The following is a 22,203-nucleotide window of genomic DNA, read 5'->3' as shown; positions in this document are numbered from 1 at the left end:
ACAGATACCTCTGTAAACTTTCGCTGTCCTACCCAAAATTGTGACAAATGGATTTCAGTAGTTCTGCTCTTAGAGGATATGAGACTTCAACAGAAAGATGTGTGGGTCTCCAGAGGTCTCTGCTGCATTTACAGATGCAAGAGTTTTGTCTTTATTATGAGTACAGGTTGATGCCATATGAGTTACCTAGTGTTGTCACCCATCACCAACATGCCCCCATGACACAAAGATCTCTCTCCATCTCTGCAGCAACTCACATTTTTAGGATCACTTCAACAGCTGTTTCAAAACGTAGTTAGTTGTTCACAGGTAGAAAGGATAAATTTTCCATGCACTGTAAACTCCACGTCAAAAACATTACAAGAAACTGAGAAGGGAAAAAGCTATGGACTGAGTTTTTACAAGGGAGTCTGGCTCAATAATGAAAGGTTCACAACTGCTCTAATGACTGAAAACAGCTTTGGACAGAGCACACAATTCACTGCTCCATGGACACCAGAAAATAAATTTTCTAACCACTGAAACAAGCCACAAATTATCCACCAATTTCAAAAACAGCATGACTGTGGCCTACACTGATATTTTCACTGAAAGGAGGAAAATATGACAAGAATAATAGTCTTGCAGCTGAAGCACTGAACTCCAAGGACTTCTGTGTAGCTCCTGACACTTCAAGGAGCTTCTCATTTTACTCAGACAAATCACTTCAGAGTAAATTCATGTCCCCTGAAATGTGACTAAAAATACATATATAAATTGCAAAAGTCATTATATACATGGGTTTCTCATTATTCCATGTGAATAGGAACAAATAGACCACAAAAGAAAGCAGTCTTTCAATTGTGTTTGAATGCTTCTAAATACATACTCCTGTACAATAAGCAGACAAACTCTACACCAGTTTTTGTTCAGCCACTTTGAAAGGAGCACCTTACTTTTGTCCCCAGGTTAAAATACAAAAAAAAGTGTGCACACTGCTTTGTAAATATAACCCTCTATGACAAAGAAGTCTATTATGAGTATCTTGATGCCCAAGTTAAAAGGACAGCCTGACAAGAAAATTGTATCATCCAGTTTGCTAAGTCTCTACCTATTTCTAAAAGTTTTATTCTGCACACCAAACACCAAAACTTGATTTTTTTCCAGAATAGAGCCAGTGAGCAGATTTGTAAACACAGCACAAATAGTTTGTCCTTGCTTTCCCACCAGTCTTGCTATTCATTATTAGCTGCTTGGGAATTGGTTTCTTAGGGAGCCACATTATTTTATCTTGTGATATTCCTGTTATCTTGCCAAAGTCCTTTTTCCCCTTAGTTTGGTCTGAGGTGAACATAGTGATTTTAAGGCCACAGCTGAGACCTGTGGCCTGAATGCAGCCTTAAACAGTAAGTTCTTTCCCGAAATCTGCTAGTATTAGAATCATAATGAGAATAAAAACCAAAGCTGTCTTGACCCACTTCATTGGCCCTTTTAAATAAGCCACAAGTCTACACATGAAACTGGTAAAAGATACAGGCTTCACGTCACAATCTCACCAGTTCTTTAAATAATGAATCAGGGAAAAATAAGGCAGCAGGCCCTATTCTTTTTCAGAGTCACGACATCCTTGGAGGTGCAGAGGAGTGCTCTCGTTCCAATTTTAAACCAGCAGGAAATGGACAACAGAACTTGGTTTTCTGAATGACCCTAGACTCAATACATGTCTAACAGGCTAAAGCTACTGACTGACGTTTGCCTTTTTCTTTCACAATTCCATTAAGCTGTACCATTAATGCAGCAAATGAATAGAGGCATCATAAGCCACAGTGCTCTGATATTTGGAAGTTGCCTGGCTCGGCCCTATTTCTAGTTCTATCTGAACAGAATTTTCAAAGAAACAGACTTAATGAATCATGTTTAGTCATGCCTGAATGCTCACTGACATTGTAGCTTAAAAGCATACCTGCTCTCAAGGGACGTTTTTGCCATATCTACATCCCACACCACATTCTGGATTGTGTTTATTTATTTCCTAGAATCACATATACTTCACTAGTGAGCAAATACAATTTTCATCAGCAGTTCAGTCCTCCCCAACCACAAATGGGGAATAGTGCTAGCCTATCTCTTTTGTAAATCAGTTTGAGACATGCTCATGGGGAAAGCTGTTTAACACAACACTACTAATCTTTGACATTGATTTCTAGGGAAAAATGAGCAGAACATCATCTTTTTCTTTTCCCCTCTCCAACTACCTGCCATTCCCCCATTTCAATTAAGTCAACAACTTACGAGGAATTAAGTGCAAAAAGTTATTAGTTGAAACTGAAAGGCCAATTCTGCAGCTTGACTCAATGCTGTAGAAACAGGTTCCACTGGACTGGGGTTTGTGTGAGCAGATCAGAACCTCCCTAATACTGTGTGAAACAAGAAACAAAGTAATAGGACTCCATTTATAGGATTTGCTACTCAGCACTGTGGAACTTTCAGACACAAGTGTCTCAAGTTGGGCTTTCATTCAGGAATTGCACTACCTCACTGCTCCTTGCCCCAGGCACAGAACCCAACAGCCAGAGTGTGACCTTCAGTCCATCAGGATAAGGGTTTGGAAGGATCAGACCCAGCAGAGCTGCTCCTGCTACACCTGCTGCCAATGTCACCTCACAACTGAAACACTGATTTCTAGGGAAGAGCACTGGTCTACGAATTTCCCAGGAACACTTTGCTTTCCTCACTAATATATTGCTTTCCAACCCCTGAGAGTTTTTCTTTAATTTCATTGTAGGCTGGTTACATTTGATGTTCTTTTCACACAAATGTGCCCTTGACCTGGCCACATTTTTTTTTTCTTTAAAACAACAAAGTCCATCATAAAGGATGAAAAAAGCCACTCGTTCCTGACATCTGGTAGGCAGCCTCACACATCTGACATTCTACAAAGCATTAATATCAAAGCCTGCCAGAAGTATGCCTTGTGCAGCAGGGATCAGACTGAAAATTAATGTGCCACTTACAAGTGGTAAAGGCATAAAACTGACTAATCTAATTCCATGGTGCAAGGAACAGCTGGATCAGCTGAGGGCAGGTGTATGAAAGGAGAGCCAGACACCCCTCACTGAGGCATCACAGGGGAGGTGGGCTGAGAATCAGCTCCAGGCATTCCAGGGAGCCAGGCAGATGCCATCAGGCACAAACCTGGCTGCAGGGAGTCCCTGTAATCCTCTCTAGGTCTCAACAGCATGTTCTAGATGATTACATAAAATGGTGATGAAGATTTTATTTTAATATGCTTTCTTCTTTGACAATCTCTCATTTCAAGCAAGTTCTATCTAAAATAATTCTATTATTTTTCCATTCTTTTCTAAGTGTCACAGAGCACCTGGTCATTTCTGGCCTAACCTTGCTGATTTCAGGGAGAAAAAATATGACAAATCCTCCTCTTTTAGACTTATCTGAAAGCTCTACAAAGGCCTCTCTCTGAGCAAGCTATATAAAAATATAGGTTTGCCCAGTTTGTTTTACTGGAAAAATTAAAATAAACAAGCAAACAAATCAGGTATCCAAAACCAAGCAAAATTATCATGCTAATGAAGTAATAATGTATCTAGAAATTTCCATCAGCTGGGGAAGGGAAAACCATGTCTCATGACACCATCACTTTGTGTTCAATGCACAAGACTTGGCATACTATGAGCATACAACATTTGGCAATTACATATTCAAAAACATGCAAGGACAGGGAAAAATCTCACTCAGATCCTTATTCTTCCATTTATGATTTGAAGAAAGAGTAAGTAGCAGAGGACTTAAAGTGTCAAATCCTAAGTTCAGCTACCTGCTTTTCCTTTCAGTCTTCCTTCTGTTGCTCCCAGGTAGTATTTAGTTGTTGCCAAGCAGCAGAAAGCTAATTAGCACAATGTCATGTTTCCTTGTTTTCATCTCTTGCTCCTTCCCACTTACATGCACACTGCTCCTCAACATTCCCAAAATAAAGGTAAATTGGCTGCAAGAACGAAGAGAATTGAAAGCATAGTTCTGCACTCAGCCTATGGAAACACTCCTTCCTCTAGAGCACTTGCTCTTATTAATGCAAATCGCCATAAGCTTTGGTCACAGAGCACATTAACATCTCCAGCCAAGCATTTGGCAGGGCTGTGCTGCTCACCTGCCCCCAAACCAGCCAGCTGAAATACAGCAGGTATTCCCACAGGAGATACCCTCACTGCAGCACTGGTGAAGCTCCTGTTGAGGGAAGTTTAGAGAATTTAGCATTTGTGCTGCAGTGCACATAGCAAAAAAAAAAAAAAAGGCTGTCAGAAAAACACAACAACTTCTGTCAATTCATTTGCTAGGGTGAAAGAGATGCCTTATTCTAAAGCTATCCACTGTAATCCACTTAGGCACATCACCTTCTGACCATTTTGTATTTCTTTGCTTCCAAACAATAGTAATCTTTTTCAGAGTCTGGAGAGCAAAAAGATTTTTTTCTTCCAAGCTACACACTCACTTTGCATCAGCACTCTTTTTTTAACTCAGCAATACATGTCCCTAGTAGCATGAGAAGAATTTATTCCCTTTTCACAAGACTCAAATCTATTTCTGTATTTGAAATAGCAGAAGGTCCTAAAAACAACTACTGCAACCCTTACACACGGGCACAGATGAGAAAGGGATCCCAGAATGCAGAAACTGACTGCACATGCAAATCTAATAAAGGTAAGGGGGTAAGACGGTCAAATAAGGCAGACAAGGAAATGCCAAGCAGTCTGTCTGCACTGAGACTGAGATCATCCACTTACAGCACAACAAGGAGGGGAGTTTTCCAGCTCTCACAGCCACCATTTATCACCATTAGCTAAAACACTTGAATTCTCCACCTTTTTTCCCACCCCCAGTGCTTTTGCTAAGCTCTAGATGTTTGTGACAAACCAGAGGCTCTACCAGAATTTCTGCTTGCAAGACCATGGCCTAAAGTCAGCCCAACAGCCATTTAGAAGTTAGAAAAATCAAGAGTTATGAAATTCACTGTGTCTGGCATGAAAGCAAATTCCAGTGTTGCCTTTCTGCAAGAGAGCAGGAGTTCGTATCTCTTTTTCAAAACTGCTGACATACCACCTTCCACTACATGGGGTTTTTTTCAAAACATACAAAGGCATGTGTTACAAAATAAGACATTTTGGCCATTTTGACCCAATTACATGCTATTTCGGCTGTAGCATTAATGGCCATGGCATATCCAGGGTTCCTGGCCCATAAGATTAATGAAACCAGGTCATTTTCCAAACATCTCCCAAAGAAAGTTCAGCCACGTGGCTACCATGACACCTAAGTGAGAGCTGGGAAGAGAAACACTCCAGTCAGTGTTGAAAATATTTAATCCCAGAGAGTCAGTCAGAGAGCCAAGTCCACTTAGAAGAGCATGACACTAATAAATGCATTGTATTGTGTTTCTTGCATCCACGAGCTGCAGAGTTGCTCTTCATGTTCAGGCAGCTTGACTATCTCGATACAGTTCCCTGTCTGGCAGGGAGGAGAGGGCTGGGTGTGTGCAGTGAATCTGTCACTTGCAGCAGACAAGAACATCTTGTACTTGAGCTCTTGTTGAGTAGGTTAGAAAGGCAGACAAAGCGGCAGACTTATTAGATTTTATTTTTTTTTTAAACTGAGGTATTGAGAAGTAAAACCCTTATAACATTCTATTAATTTAAACAGGTCTGTGCAAGATATCTCCTGTCTTCATCAATAGGAATAATAACATTTAAGGGTTAATATTGAAAATAAAAACATTACAGTCTAAACTGAGCTTTGAAGAGATTCCAGCATTCCTAATCCTTATTTTTTAGGCAGTCATCACTAAAATCAAAAGACTCATCTGTAAGCTGGAATAGCTGAAAGTAAGGAGAGATTGAACCAATTCAATATTCCCATCTCTGCTAAGCAACAGACTAGAGAGGCAAAAAAGTAGTTTGCAACAATCTGATGGGCATTTTGACCAAGGAGGAAAAGGTCAAGCGAAACTAAGCAGCACATAAATAGGAATAATGAAATGAAAGTTTGGTGAGGCTAAAAAAAAATTGAATTCAATTCTTTTGCTCTGGAATTCTCCATTAAAGAAAGTTAAATAAGCCCCTTATAATACCCTGAATAACCCTGATCCTCACAGTTGCAGCAGGATGTACAAACACACTTTTTGGCATTTCTCACTTCCAAGATTCATAAGGATAATGTATCTGATATGCATCTGTAGGAATTTAGCATCTGATATGCATCTGTAGGAATTTAGCATCTGATATGCTAAAACCCTAGGGGTAAAGCACCACCTAATAACTGATTTGCTCATCTTTAATACTGGTATGAGTTGTGTACACATGTGAAGAATTAATAGGATTTTCTGAGCAAGAAGAACAACTGCTAATGGTCATTATACTAGATCAGAGGACTGTAACATCGTGCTCTTGAACAAACATATGTTGTTCAGGGAAAATAAGCACCTTTAAAACCCAATAGCTGTGTTAAATCCCATGACATCTGTCTAAGTATCTATGGGGTTTTAAAGGCAGCTTCTGAACCTTGTCAGTCTCACAGCATTGCTGACACCACTACTTAAAATTAGCAGACCTGAGAGAACTTTCTAAAACTCAGCTTTTCAGACTTTTTACTTGGTTTCAGACTGTAAGCTTTGCATAACTATTGAAAAGTCATGGCTGGAGACACAAGAAATGAATGCAGCAGGCACTGCATATTTCTGAAGAGCTACATCTCGCCCCCCTCGCAGTGATGTGCCTGCCGCATGTCTCTGCATGAGTCATCAGTGCAGGGGAAATACCTCCAAATTAGCAGATTAGGAACGGCAGATCCTGCAGACTTGGGCACACTGTCACAGCTATGATCCTTCCAGATCCAAGCCCTTGATGCTCATGCAGCTCTGATGACCTCAGGCTGCATGGCTTTGGACATGCTCCTGCCAGCATGTCCAAAGTGCAGTCCAGTGCAGGCTCAGCACAATGCCCCACCGGGACAAAAAGCATTCTCCTTCAAGACTCTACTCTTCTTTGGGCACACGAGCCAGTGGCAAAGTGGGGAATTCAGATGGGGAAGAGGGAATGAAAGGCACACAGTGCTGGTGCACCCACCTAAACCAGCAATGCCTTCAGAAGCAGGTCCTGGCCCTCACGCACATCCATACCCTCTTGTATTTGTGAGGTTCCCAAACAAAGGAAGGAAATTATGAATCTGACTCCATGTTCTTACAAGACTAATTAATTATTTTATGATACTATATTATATTAAAGAATACAAAACTAAATTATACTAAAGAATACAGAAAGGATACAGACAGAAGGCTAGAAAGATAGCAATGAAAAACTCATTACTCTCTCCAGAGTCCGACACAGTTTGGCCCCAATTGGCCAATAAGTCAAACACAATTCACATGAAACCAATGAAACAATCACCTGTTGGATAAACAATCTCCAAACCACATTCCAAAGCAGCAAAACACAGGAGAACCAAACGAGACAATATTGTTTTCCTTTTTCTCTGAGGCTTCTCAGCTCCCCAGGAGAAAAATCCTGGTGAAGGGATTTTTCCAGAAAATATGATGGTGACAATACCACGACAGAAACCTATTTGAGTGCAAACCTATTACATAACTTACACTGAATTATGCAATCCTTTAGTGCTCATTAACAAGCAGAGGCTACCACAAGTTACTAAGGAAAACAATCTGAGGAAATGAATAAACATGACCTGTTTTACCCATGCTTTTGGGCCAAGAAATCATGCATATTACCCCAGGAATAAAAGTTACTGAGCTTTAAGAAGTAACAGGTTCACTACTAGTGAAAAAAGACAAAACCAGGAATACTCTTGTTTGCATAAGTTACAGTTTATCTTATTTGGTAGGACTGTAAGTGTCCTAATTGGTTTTAAAAGTAAAATCAATTGTAAATTTATTTAGACCAATTTACCTGCCTGCCTGTTGTACATCACTGGGCCTGTATTGATTGTTTGAGATGGAACTCATTCCAAATTGTATTGATTTGATTCATTAGCAAATTTTTAGCAAAGCATATTTTGTTGTTTCAGGGCAGAATACATAAGGCTCCATTTAGAGACTGCAGGACAGAGCAGGGGAGGTATGGAAGGGGGCTAGAATTTCTCAAATAAATGAGATTTACAAGCAGCAATATGAATCATCTGTTTCTGATGAAAGATCATTTTCTAAACAATAAATAAGAAAAGCTAGGACTGGAGGAAGCCTAGATACATTGATGGGGGAAAAAAAAAATCCACTTGGTGAAATAAGAATGGGGTGAATAATTCATAAATAGTACAGTGTATTGGTCGTTTTAACAGACATTTTGATTTATGGATTTAAGTGCCTAAAATAGCTCAACAATTTATAAATCATCTTAAAATCAACAGATCATGAGTAGATTTGTCTGGCGTTACAGCAAGGCAGTCGAGCTGCATTTGTTGCCGTGGCAACTGAAGGTACCTCAGTTACCATGGCTACAGCTCCTTTAAAACACGGTTGGCAATTCCTCCCTCCCAACTTTTGTGACTATTTCGAAAAGGAATTTTAAAAACAAAAAAGAGAAATCCTAGTACTCTGTCAACACTTGCACTGAGACAAAAGGTTTGAAAAATGCAAATTTTGTCAACCCACAACACCAGGTTAAAGATAAGCTAATTTTTCTGCTGCAAATCTTCACCTCAGTGAGACACTGTGATTTGAAGAGCTTAGGTCTGGGAATCCACAATCTTGGATTATGAAGAGCTTGATGATTACATACTCAGCTCAACATTTCACATCAAAACCCAGCTCTGCTGCTCACTGGAAGAAGAGGTGCAGAAATTGACTTCTACCACATTGCAAATTCTCTGTATATCAAAGCTCCCTACAGGCAGCTGCCTGGATTGCTTAATGAAAGATGGGAAAAAAGGGTCAGAAATCCTGCATTCTTGTTTCTGAGGCAGATGAAGTGGCAACATTCACCTCCCTGGGCTGCAGTCAGCACCCAAGATGTGCTTCCTATTCTGGAAAGGATGGCTCTATGGAGGAAACCATCTACTGCACTCAAACCAGTGTCCTCTGAATTACCCTGAGGTTACAGTGCCATTTATGTTGCTAAACTGCAAGTAATCTGTTTAGGGAAGTTGCTTGCATCTAATGCATCAAGACAGGAAAAGGCTTTTCCATCTTTCCAGAAAATTGTGTGCCTTAATCTGGGACACAGGGCATAGGGCATTCAAAGAAGAGGTCACAATGTGTCTTTCACCTCACTGAGGTTTTACTGCAAATTAAATATAAAAATACTTCAAGCTCTAATTGAGAAATAATTTTTTTTTTAAATAATCACAAGCCTTGATTTTGACATCTTCTGATTCCCAGCTAGCTCTGTGTTTTAAAATCACCTTTAACTTTCCCTCCCTAAGAAACAGTTTTTTGTGCTCTCCCAAAACATTGAGTTGCACATAGTTAATGTTATAAGCATGTTTATGGCAGCACACAATTGTCACAAATCACTTAAGAATTAGAAACAGAGCGAGTGAAAATAAGCCCTCTGGAGTGAATGCTATTTTTCATCCTTATTTGCTAACAGAATATCTGGCTTGAACACAAGTCCTGCCTTTCTCCTCTCTTCTCCAAATTCACCCCCAATCCCCTCTCATTTTCCCTCAAATTTTTATGCAGTTTTGTGCCTATTATATGGATACTTGCTAGGGAAGATTTCCAGAAGTGATTAATGATTTCTGGCCTTTCACTGTTAATAAGTCTCCAAACCAAAATCTCCTGAAGGGCTAAATTTTAATAAATCATCAGTCCAATCATAGTAAAATATCTGATAAGACTTCCTAGTGCTGAGGACTTCAAAGTCTCATAACAAAGTATTGAGGACACTAGAAAGGGCAATAGAAATGTTTTCACACTTTCCTTAACCCAGAGCAGCCATTTCCACAGTCGTTGATGTCACAGGGCAGCACAAAGAACAAACCTCTAAGAGCCTACACAGGTCTGAGCACTGCCTCCCCTTCTTTACACCCCCCACACAAACACATTTGCTGTGTGTTGGACTCACTGAGCTGCAAGGTTAAAAGTAAGAACATGGCTCAAGGACCAAGCTGGAATTTCACAACCAGATGGCTTTGAACTCTGCAAACACAAGTTCTGGGGGACCATATCTTGGCCAACAGACACAGTACCCTAACAACAGCCCAGCACTCCAAATTTCACAGATTATTCATCCCTGGGGAAGTTTAGATATTAAGATACAGATTTTGAACACTGTCCCCTAATTTTACCTCAATTCAAGATTTCAAAACTGGTAGTTGTGTACTCAAAGTTAAAACACCATACTTGAGAAACACAAGCTCTAAACACAATCACTTTGTCTGTGGGACAGAATAGTACCTACTTGTTTTGCTTTACAAAACAGTTGCAGAGATTGATACCTACATTAACATTTCAACAGCAGGTGTAGAATTCCACACTGTTAGATGCTATAGAGTGTTTTAGATTCTTTGTACCGCAGATACATAATATTCAAACAGAGCTGTTTCAAATGAAAGCTATTTCCTTTGTGTCTGGGGTTAGAATTCAGAAACTGAGTTGTTTCTCCAACCACACTTAGCATGTGCACTTGAATAAACCTAAGAAATGAAAACACACCACAGATGATACAGCCAGAAGACAGTAAACAATAATGTATGAGAGGATCTTATCATCCAAGATGCTGAGTGTACTGCAGAACACAAGATAAACATAGTTGCATAATATTGCTAGCAAACCTTTTAAAATATTGTACATTCCTTCTACCTTGTGCAGAAAGCAAATTTTCTGTAGGTTTAGGCTATGACTTACCTTGTCATCCTTTCTGAATATTTCCATCTTTTTTTTGACCTTGACTGCACAAGAGGTTGGTTTTAGAAGTGTTGCACATGCTTGTTGCTTATGCAGTACACCTCCCAAAGGGCTCCTCCTGAACCTTTTGTAGCCCCAGCTGAAAGGGGTCAACAGAGAGATGGACTTGATGCAGCACCAGATGAGAGAGTTGCTCTCACCTGCAAGGGGCTGTAGGGAGCCCCTTTGACAATGCCAAGCAATCAGGTCTGCAGCAATCCCCCTGGAAATCCTCCCTCTGCAAGGCCTCCGCAGCTGCCAGCCCTGAACTGCCTTATGGGAGGGGTGATCACCACCTGTAGCTCATAGTAGGGTTGGTGTCACAGGTGCTAGGTATGACTCACCAATTTAGCCTTAAAAACACAACAAGGACAAGGCTTTTTCATTGCTCTCCTCCGTGTCAGGACAGAGTTTTTACATGTCTGTAGGGCACTACTGTGGCTAGATTGGGTACAGTAGGAGAAAATATTGTACTATGGAAAGAAAGAAAGAAAGGATGCTACAACTTTCTCCTTGAAATCAGGATGGTGCTGTCAGCAGGGGTGGTGGCAATGTGCTCTGACTGCCCTGTGTAGCAGCTCATGCCATGGCAGATACCCTCATGAGCCTGGGTTGTACGTTGTGCTTTCTGTAAATATCACATCTATACTTGCCCACAAAACAGTGGAATCTCACCAAAACCAAACTGGGCTGTTTTCCATGAGATGTCAGATAAAGAACTAAAAAATTACTGGGGAAGCAAAGTGTGTGACTGTCTGAACACGAGACTGGCACCTACTGGCCACATTATGATTCCAGTTGCTTACTGCTGACACACTGAAGAGTGGAGCTACAGAAATACAGGAATAATTATTTTCTTCTTCAATGAGACAGGAGAACTGATGTTGAAAAAAAAAACCCTCAATTTTGCTGGTCTGAGTCAAGACAGACTATACAGAGTCCTTTAGGTTGGATGTGACTTTTAAAGGTGATCTGGTCCAACACCCTGCAGTGTGCAGGGACATTTTCAACCACATCATGTTGCTCAGAGCACTGTCTAACCTGACCTTGAATGTTTCCAGGGATGGGACATCTACAACTTCTCTAGGCAACCTGCTCTGGTGTTTCACCAGTCTCATAATGAAAAAATTTCTTTATATCTAAGCCCGATTCCCTCATTAAGTTTAAAACCAATAACTCTCATGTAATTGCAACAAGTCCTGCTTAAACATTTGTATTCATCTTTCTTATATGACAAAGACTATTTTGGAAGTTGCCTAAAAGAGCTACCAACACAGTTTTATAAGTTATGTTGTCACTAATTTGGATATCTAAAATGGCTTACAGCCAGTCAAAACCCAGTACTGACAAAGATTGCTGTCAGTGGAAATTTTGTATGTTCCCATCCTGTGCATTATCCTGGCACAAATCAAGCTGTGCAGCAGCCTCTGCCTAACTAGGGAATGAAAACATCCTCTGCTTTCCAAAATACTGCCTATTTTTTAATACTTTTTGGGTTTTCTTTTTTGTTTGTAATAGTTGCAATTATAAATAATGTGGATATACTTTTATATAATTATATAATAATGTTGGTATTTGATATTTAGGTTTTGTAGAGCAAAGGCACAAAAAGGTCTCAGTATTTAGTAACATATTTAGGCCATCTAGGAGCTTAACAGGACTTTTGTGCTACCCACAGCCCAAAGGTAGGAAAGAATTATGGCCATAATGCTTTAAAAGCACGAACTGCTAGCTATGGATTAAGCCAAGCAAACAATATGGAAGGGAAAGTGCCTACAACACACTGCTAGTCATGAGCTGGAAAAAAAATATGAAGAAATGGTGAAATTATCCAAAATGAAGAAGTCATTGAAATGCCTGAGGTTTAACATCCTTATTTTTAGACACCTTCTTAAGAACTCTGGCTTTTCAGGGAATACATCATCTGTGACATCCATCCATATAAACTGCAGTGAAAACAGGAAATCCTGAGTTCAACGTTTACTGGCACTATAGTGATCCCAGGGCTTCCAGTTTTCCACGGTGAGGAGTTATTTTGAGTGCCTCTGTTCTGAGGTGCTAAACTCAACTATCAGAGGGTAAACACTCAGCTGCTCCCAGAATTTAAATCTCTTTGGAGCATATCCCACAGAGTCAGAAACTGAGGTTTCGAAAACCATGGTCAAATATGAAGTAAGTTGGTCTGTAGATTAATTCTATTATAATTATTTTTGCTATACTATTGCTTTGGGAGGGAAACTGGGTTAAGGCTGCAGACATAAACTGCTCACATTTGGGGCTTGATACATTCTAGACCTTCCACTTCATCCTAAGTAGGGGCTGCCAGCATCATCCTACATCCTGCCACACCCCAGCAGCTCTGTGTAAATGTGTGTGGAAGGTGTGCAGACAGACCTCACACCCTGTCCAAGGCTGGTTATGTAGCCAGCCCCCCAACATGGGTAACTACAAAAGATGGCACAGATACTCATTTTCATTTGTCTTGAAGCAGAAGCATTATTGTCTGCACACAAACATGATCTGGAACACACACCAAATACCTTGGCTTGAAAGCCACAGGGAAGAAAGTTGGCCTTGCATGTAAAGTTAAAGAGTTCTACATTCAGGGCAAAGCCTCCCTGTGTTTCAGGTGTTTCCTTACAGACTTTTCTACTCAATACTCCCACACACTGGCGGGTTTCCTCTTGAAAAAAAAAAAAAAAAAAAAAAAAAAAAAAGGTAAGTAAGCAGGGCATTATCTTTCTAAAGGAGCTGGAGACCACCAAGCACCCTCTCACCCTCTGCCTCCTTCATACCTGTAACAATTTCATTCCTGCTGAATCAAACCTCACTGAGGGTGGGCTCCAAAAGGGTGCAGAAATAATGTCTCCAGCTCTATGAAAGGCTTCTAGCACCACTTCAAAAATAGGTTTGAGAGAGGCTGCACACCATATAAGCATAAGCATATGAATTAAGCCACCTTTGGGCAAGTCACAGTGCAGAAGCTGTAACAAAAAGGGAAAAAAAATAGACCAGCAGCAAGTTAGAGAAGAAGGAAGTGTGATTTTCTCAGGGGATAAATCCAGAATAAAGGTGGTGAGGTGAGATCCTGAAAATCCTAACACATGACACCACTACCATTCATTGCTACAAAACTCTCTGCTTCAATTTAGAACAGAAACTGTCCAAAGTCCAAAAAATGTTACCAATGGCCTAACAGCAAAAGATTGAAACTCCTAGTATTAATGGGCAATTAAAGTTCTCTGGTTTATTTTGCCATGTGTTAGTTTATGTTCCATGTATGAAATATTCCATGACTTTCTCAGTTTCTTTAATCCTAAAGCTTTTGACAAAACTGATAGCATAAAATTGTGTGGCATCATCTAAAAATGAGATTAATAATTATATTGAATTTATGCAGCAAAAGCACAAGCATATGAAAACAGATGTCTAGGACTCCTGGGGTGCTTGAATGTTTAGTGTTAGTTATCTTACAAAAGAAGGAAAACGCCGGAAAATTTCTAAATGCTTAGTTGTCTGTGATGGATAGGACAAAAATGAAAAAGCTTAAGATGAAGATGATTTAGGTCAGGCATTAGGAAGAAAAAATATAGATAAAAAATGGTGAAGTACTGGGATAGATTTCCTGCAGAATTTCTATGATATTCACCAATAAAGATCCTTAACAGTCAGTGTAGCTGCCTTTCAGGAATGATCAAAGACTGCTTTGGGACAGCTAAATGACAATTTTGAAGGTCCCTATCAAGCACACATTTCTGCAGTCCCTCAGAGATGGAAGGCTTAGTTTCATACATACAGCTCTTTCTGGGTGTATGTGTCTCATATACTCGGCTGCAGGAGTCTTGGGTCCCTTTTGGATCAGGAATGTGTTAAGAATTTCCCACTGCACCATTGCTGAGCAATATGAAACATTCCTTGGTCCCACCATACTGTTCCCATTTAGTTCTCACTACCAAACTAGGGAGCAGCAAGGAAGCTTTGCAAAATAAATTCACTTCTCTTCTGTGTCAATGTTCCTATTAATTCTCAAGACTTAATCTGTCCTAGAAAAAACTGGAAGGCTTCCTGTGACCTACAAAGAACCATTCCAGCCCTTGCTTGGTGACCACCTGGCTGGCCATGTGGTCCCAGAGGAGCACTGTCCATACCCCACTTCCAGTTCTGATGCAGCCTTGCTTATTCCAGTCAAAGCACATGGCTGCCTGCTAGGACTAACATTTGAGAGATCAGCTTCTAATTTATTTATTGCAACGTCAACACCGAATAACTTAAGCATATTTTCCACAGATGACTGCACTTTTTTTTAACACGCTGTTTCATGTCTGCGTGCCACGAAGCATTCCAAGATTTTTTTGCAAGCTGTCATATATTTTTTGGCATTACATAATCATTTGATCCATAAGCTGCTAGTGGACTTTTTATCCAACTCTAGAGCAAGCTCTGTCTATCCACAAGGCTCCTTCTTCCATGTGTCTCAGCTACAAAACATGAATTTGAATAATCTTGTGAGTGAACCAGCATGTTTGCTGATGTGAGTTTCTCTATCAATTGTATTATCTTCTCACTGAAAGGCAGACTGCTGAGAGGGTCCTCTCTGCCTTCACTGAGAACAGCTTGCTGCTAACATCTGATTGTGCCCTCATATACCTACACCATACCTATAAAAAAGAACTGGATTTTTTTCCCATGCAAATAATTTCCTTTTCATGATCATTGCTCACAGGATCTTGAAACATCTTCCATTAGGATTCTTAATGAAATATTTCAGAGGTTGCTTTTTGACAGAGTCCTAGATTTTGCTCACTTCCCCAGCATTATCTGGTTGTTGGTATCATGTGCCCACATTTAGTCATCTGATCAGTCATACAGATTCAGTATTACTTTCAAAAATTCAGCAAAATTACTGGCACATTAAAAATGAGTCATTTGTTTGAATCAGGGTCCATATCTCTAAGAAAGCCTGGAAAATTGGTCTTGACATAATAAAGTGTTTGTAAAGCTAAGTATGTAAGGCAGCTTTCACTTAACCCATACTTTGGCTGAGCTGCAGCAAAAAGATTTGCCTTGCTAAATAATTTGGGGACACATGGGCTGAATTAAATTAATTTTAAATTAAGAGTGGTTAAAGTACTGTTTCCAGATTAAAACAAAAACAAGGCAAAGCTTTGAGATTCAAGTCACAGATGGGTAAATGTGGCATTTTCATGGAAGTGCAGTATTTTGAGAGACAAACCTCAATCAGATGACCTACTGTAAAGGAAAGCTGGTAAAGTACTTGAAGAGATACCTTGTAAATAGAAACCTAGTGCTTTATACAGGTGTAGCACAAGTCTCTGGGCATATTTGAATTACTGATGTTTTGTGGAAAACCAGCTCCTCTGTTGCCAGCATAAGTTATTGAAACTCTTCAGAGTTTAACTTTTTCCTGCAAGTGTGTAGCAGTCATAGACAAAGTGAAAAATTACTACACTTGGGATATTTATATTATTCTACCCATCCACACCCCTCAGCCCTCTCCCACTCCCCCAAAACAAACAACAAAACCCCAAAACAAACTAACCCAAACATAGTAGATCTCACTAGAATCATAATATACTTTTTTGGAAGCTCCACAGCATTGTTTCTCCTTCAGAGACAAAGTTCTGTGGTGAGTTCTATGTTCTCACCTCCCATTTCACTCTTGGCAAGCCCTGGGTCCTCCTAAGAGAGAAGCAGGAAACCTCCTACTGCTCAGGGCCCTGCTCATGCAGACTGAGATGACAACTGCTTAGTTCCTTTTCTTTGCTGGTTCAACAGCAAAGAGATGGTGCCACTTACATAGAGAATTTCCTGATGCTTTAACAGATGTAGCTCAGTCAAAATTTCACCTTCCTCTGCTTTTCATCCAGAGGTTCAGGGTAGAGTACAATTTCCTGAATTTCCCTATAAAAGGATAGGGATTAAGAATCACTTTAAAAAATATTTCTGATAGCAGATGGAAAGGAAAAGTCTGGCAAATCTTGTCTGAGTGTTTTGTGTTTCTTTTCTCCCATCTAGCTTGAGTAGGATTGTTAAATGATTCTGAGCCGTATCAAAGGAGTAGAGCACGTGTCTGCGGCGTGCAGCTGCTACTAACTTGCTCTGAACGTGTGATCTGGAATGAATTATGAATAGCATGTCGTGTACACCACTATTTCCTAGAAAACAAACTCTGGAGTTACTGAAACCTGACTTGCAAAGCCTTGCTGCTTCCACTTTCCTTGTTGTCTCTGATCTAAGAGCACTGCCAAGATTCAGCCAAGGCCTCCATTCCCAAGTCCCCACTCCAGACATACATCAGTCTGGACAAGGAGCAGGTGTAAGATGGCAGCAGTTCCAAGCCCCAAAGAGTTTATTATCTCAATTAAATTAAAAAAAAAAAAGAAGAAAAAGAAAAAAGGATGGTGCAAAAGATGCAGGCCCACATTGCAGGATGAATGTCTCAATGGTGGAGGTTGGAAAGGAACCTCACTCACCTGAGTCCTGATCTGGTACTATTGTCACCAGCCTTCACTGCCCATCTGTTCTGAAGTCTGGGAATTCTAGGCACCATGTCAATGAATTCTAGCAGGGTACCCAGCATATTTGTGTGGACCCAAGCATAAAAAAGGTTTCTTATCTCCAAGACCAGAACTATCTAAGACATGCAAGGTAAAGTGCTGCTTTAGAAAACTACTCCCAGAAGTAAAGAGCAAAACCTCTGTATTTAATCCTGTCTGGTCCAATACTCAGACCTTTTATCTAAGCCTAGCCTCTAAATCCTCATGTATTAGAAGGTTTATTTGGGTTTTTAAGGCTGTTGGACTTTTGTTTTCTTTCCATGCTTAGTGGAAAGATGTTGGCTAATTATTCATGAGTGGCTATGTCTGATTCCATTACCTTGCTCCTTTTACAGCCGTGCAAAGTTGATGTGAAACACTACTGTTATGAATTAATTGGTACTTCGTATTCCCACTGCCCTGGCAAAAATGGCTGGGTTAGACATAAGAAGAGATAGCTGGATGGATGGATGGATGGATGGATGGATGGATGGATGGATGGATGGATGGATGGATGGATGGATAGATGGATAGATGGATAGATAGATAGATAGATAGATAGATATGGATAGATAGAGATGGATAGATAGATAGAGATGGATGGATGGATTGATTGATTTAACCAGAGACAAGATAAATTAGGTTACAAAATTCTCCACTTAGGGGCATGACACCTTTTAGACTCTTTCAAAATAAACTTATTAAAATATAGCAAGTATTAAGAGAAATTATGCAGGAAGGTAATTTCTTCTATCTCCAGAATGAAAATATTTTAATGTAACTTACATTTTAATCCAAATCTCCCCCTGTTAAATCTCCTCTCTGCCTTTGCTTATGGCTTTTGCGGTTTTGGACAATCTGAGATTTTTCTTTGTTGGTATTAGAGCCAGAAAAAAATGTGATAGCAGCATTTCTAGTGAAAGAGAAATCATTCATATGTCAAAGGAAATAAAAGAGTTTTGATCACTTCAAACACTTCACCTAGGTATCTTCTTTAATTATAGAAAATTTTAGATGCCATTATGTAACTCAACAGCATGTGACATCATTTCTTAAAATCCTCACTCTTTTCCCTCAGCCCATTCAGATTCTAGGAAGAAGAGAAATTGCTCTAAAATGTAAGAAGATTAAGAACCACTAAATTATACAAGAGCAATCCATTGGTTTGATTAGTTTTCAGACCATTATTAGTGAAATAAAAAGAGACAAACTTATTTTCAAAGATAATAGGACAAGTGTGAGTCCTATAGTCTTCCCCAGATTTTATCAGCACTGCCCATCTCTGGATTTGACAAGTTATCATGTTAGGCTCAGTGGGCTGCTGATGGTAGGCCAGGGAGAACTCTTTTTTTTTCACATCTTTGGAAAAAATTAATACTGGTCTACCTAGAAAAGCCTACTCACCGATTTTTGTACTATTAGATCATGCTTACAGTTTGCTAAATATCAGATAATTAACAAAGAAAAATACTTGGAAGAAAGAAGGGACGAGAGTAATATAAACTGGGGATAACAAACATAAATCTATGCCAGTGATACTTGTGGTAAGCTGATAAATTCCTGTGTTCCAAGAAGCTGCAGGTGATAAATCTATCAGAGATGGATGCCAGTGAACAAACTGTCAGGCCTGACTTTCAGGCATTTCTGAACTTAAATTGGAGAAAAGTTGAACTGGAGAAAAACACTGGGATTCTTCCAGTCAATACCATTACTCAGACATAGTTTAATGAAATCTTGAAAGCAGACTCATGCTTTCAAAGCCACAAAGCCTACAAAAACATGCCCATCCCTGGGAAAAATGCTGTTAAAACTAGATAGGAGGAAGCAGACACTTCACACTCATTTAGGAGGTGCTTCCTGCTCTGCTGAAGTGGGGACTAAAAGCTCTCAATTACCTTGTGAAGCCAAGGTATGAGCACACAAGGGCTAACAACAGAAAGATCATGGGTGTGATGTTCTCTGCCAATAGCACTGCCAGCCTGTACCACTGCAGAAAACTTAATGCCTGGTCAGAATTGGTTATTTATTCTCTTTAATATAGCAAAACATCAGTTTCAAAATACTTGCTGTGCAAGGTCAGCCTGAAGGTTGTTCTAAGGAGGAAAAACTCACTCAGGAGATGTATTTGTATACACCAAGAAGACGATTGCATTTGGAGTCAGGATAAGGAAAGAGGCCATCTTCATAAACCCTTAAAATTCAAAATGGTTTTATTCCCCTCTCTTTCTCATCTGTGAGTGCTACGTGTCTTAAGGAAATGTCAGCACTTCCTTCTGTAGCCTGAATTCTCAGGGCTCTATGATTCTGTGCAACAATCTGCCCCGGGCTGGAACACAGCAGACATGCTCAGGCTGCTAGGAGCATTTTCCTGACTGCTTGGTGCAAGATGCTTTTGGTTTCTCATTTTACTCACATACAGACAATTAATCTCTGAGTACTATTGATATCGTGCACAAAAGTGATTTTTTCAGGAAGACTGTTGATATACCAAACCCATTAACATTTAAATAAAAGCATATAGAACCTGCATACATTTATATAGGATCACAAAGCACATGATTAACACCACCTATTTTACAGACGGAGAAATGTTGCATGGAGAAATTTCCCTCTTTAACAGGAGAATCTGTCAAGAAATAATATACCCCAAAATCCTGGTTCTCAAGTTCCTTAATCTTCAAATTGTTTATCTCCCAGATATATTAGGCATTGATTTTAGCACATATCAGCATGTTTAGCAGATCCTCACATAACAGTGCTATGAGAAGATGAAGTTTTTAGGGGAAATTATTGCTTTATTGTTTAAATCTGTGACAGTGGTTCTGATCTCTTTGGCAACAAATCTGAATTTGAAAAGCAGAAGAGTCTCTTTGCTTCTGTATCTTTCCAAGCTTATTTGCTCTTACTGGCCTAACACTGGCATAGGCTGCCCAGAGAGGCAGATTGGAGATACTCACACCTGGACTAGGCAAGAGCAACCTGGTCCAGCTTTGAAATTGTACCAAACCACCTCCAGAGGGCCCTTCCAACCTAAATCATTTTGTGATTTCATTCTTTTCCATTTTCTTTGTATTCTATTAAATGGTTCACCTCAAAATGTGGTAAGTCCATGCTTTTGACTTTGCTAATGTAGAAGGTCAAGTGTAATTCTGTAGTAGTTCCACACAGGAAGGCAGACGGGAGGAATATCTTGATTGCAGGAGAGTTTTTATAGTTTGAAGTATAGGTTATTTTTAAAGGGTCTGTTCCTTTGGCAGCAGTTTTGTTCAGGCTATTGCACTGCATTCACTGGCAACACCCAGTTAGAAGAAACTAGTTCTTTTTAACCTGTGTTGACTACACTGTTGAAAAAGGGACACTGTGAGTAACAGGAAACAAAAAGGAACAGGAAACTAATATTTTTATTATCACAGTTACTCATGCTCATAAAGACAGGGAAATACCTTATATGACATCTCTTGTGAAGGTGATGCACAAGACAAACAACAAGATAACAGATGTAGGAAGGAGAATGGCAAGAGGTACCATGACTGTACTACTCCAACACACAAAGAGACTTAGATATGTGCAAATTACTTAATTGATTAAAGGAGGATTGAGCAGGGCAACTGTGGTTACAAGACTTGTGAATTTTGGCCTGACTGCACTGACTGTACCCCTCAATTATCATGGAATACAACCAAGAGGACTCCTTTAGGCTGAGGAAAGACTGAGAAAAGCTAAAAAAGCTGGAGTAGATCAGCTTAGAGAATAGAATTCTCCAGGGAGATCTTATTGGTGCCAACAAGGTCTCCCTGTCAATACGTAAAGGGAGCTCATAAGAAAAGATGCAGATTGACTATTTTAGTAAGTCCTGACAGGACCTAGGGTAATGGTTTTAAACTAAACAAGGGAAGATTCATACTAGGAGAGATTTTTTTACAATGAAAGTGGTGGAACACAAGCACAGATTTCCCAGAGAGTTGGTGGATGCCCCATCCCTGGAGACTTTCAAGGCCAGATTGTAATAGCAATCCAACATCCTTTAAAAAAAAAATTAATCTAATTCTGGTACAAGTCTTACACTGTAATGAGAATCTCTTCATACATATTATTGTGAAAGAAAATTGTATCTGGCAAAAGCCAATAGATCTGTGTCCTTTGGAATCAGACGATAGGCTTATCTGAAACCTCTTCCCCACTCCCAAAAGATCTAGAGAAGGGAACTGAGAACAGAGGCATTTGAGAGCTCTGTTTGATAATGTGACTCCTCAACCTGTGTCTGGGTTTGCCAAGAAAGTCTGATGATGCCAAGGACTGCTCCTTGCTGTAGAGCCCACCTGAGACTGCCACAAGTATTTACTAGCACCTTTCTGAGATCTGAAATATCACAGCTCTCACTAAGCTGGGAGCAGCCACGATACTGCTGAGAAAATGCTGAGAAAAGTACTGCCTGGCAGTTGTCCTGGAAGGTGTGCTCTCTCTTTAAGGCAAGGAAGTAACAGAAAACCAAGTTCAGGAAGGTACAATTTCAATATGCCTTTAACCTTAAATCCCACAGACAGTCCTAAGATTTAAGTGCTTTCTTAAATTTACACTCACACTAAGGTGCTATCCATATAAGAATGGATTTTAGCATGTACTTATATACTGCTTTCTCTCCCAGGCTGAATGTTAGGCTGTCTTTGCAGGTGAGACTTGGCATCTTAAGCCCACAGGAAGAAAGCTTGGCATTATATTCACATTTAATACAGCCCTTGCCTCTCCCTGTGCTTCAGAATC

At 39.9% G+C, this 22,203-nt stretch overlaps 1 protein-coding gene across 6 annotated transcripts in view; it reads left to right on the top strand.

The window, feature by feature from the left end:
- KCNC1 (potassium voltage-gated channel subfamily C member 1) overlaps positions 1-22,203 on the top strand; it is a 124,593-nt gene that overhangs the window by 63,040 nt on the left and 39,350 nt on the right. The window lies entirely within an intron of this gene.

This window comes from Passer domesticus, chromosome 6 (genome assembly GCF_036417665.1).
Source record: "Passer domesticus isolate bPasDom1 chromosome 6, bPasDom1.hap1, whole genome shotgun sequence".
Lineage (NCBI taxonomy): Eukaryota > Metazoa > Chordata > Aves > Passeriformes > Passeridae > Passer > Passer domesticus.
This window is presented reverse-complemented; position numbering and strand designations above follow the sequence as displayed.